Here is a 635-nt window from a genome sequence, read left to right on the forward strand (position 1 = left end):
GACAGCATAGGCAAGTTCCTTTCCTCTGTATGTTATTTCACTTTGAAGCTTCCTAATTTTCTTATCTGTAAAATTGGGAGGGAAGGAATACTTATATCTGTTGCCCTTTGAGAGTGCCACAGATAAAAGCAATTGTAACGTCCCGGACTGTGTCATTATGGCTACTAATGCTGTTATTATGATTACCAATACTGTTGTCATCAATGATAATGGGATGCTACAAGGAGTATAGATTGTTTTTCTGGCGGTAATGTCTGTTTTATTACAACTGCAAATATGTAAGAGACGTTAGACTTCATCTTGTCCAGCCTCCCACTCACTCGCTGGAGCTTTCTTCTCGGCAGGGTCTCCCTGTCTCTCCTTAAGTAGAGTGAGACTGACAGAAAAGCTGATGCTTTGGGAGGTAGCCTATTTTAATTTTTATGACTTCTCTAATTGTTAAGAAGTTTTCATCTGAGTGAGCTGAAATTCACCTCCCAGTGATGTCCACACCCTGATCCCCAACCCCTTTCTTTTTTAACAACAGAAATCCAGAATCCCTTTTCCATAAGACACCGGACATTGAGCCACGGCACTCCTAGTAGTGCAACACCTAGGACCCGCAACCGCTTCAGGAGCACACAACTGTTTTACTT

Source organism: Echinops telfairi, unplaced genomic scaffold (assembly GCF_000313985.2).
Source record: "Echinops telfairi isolate 266 unplaced genomic scaffold, ASM31398v2 ScPeMD7_5927;HRSCAF=6808, whole genome shotgun sequence".
NCBI classification, from domain to species: Eukaryota; Metazoa; Chordata; class Mammalia; order Afrosoricida; family Tenrecidae; genus Echinops; species Echinops telfairi.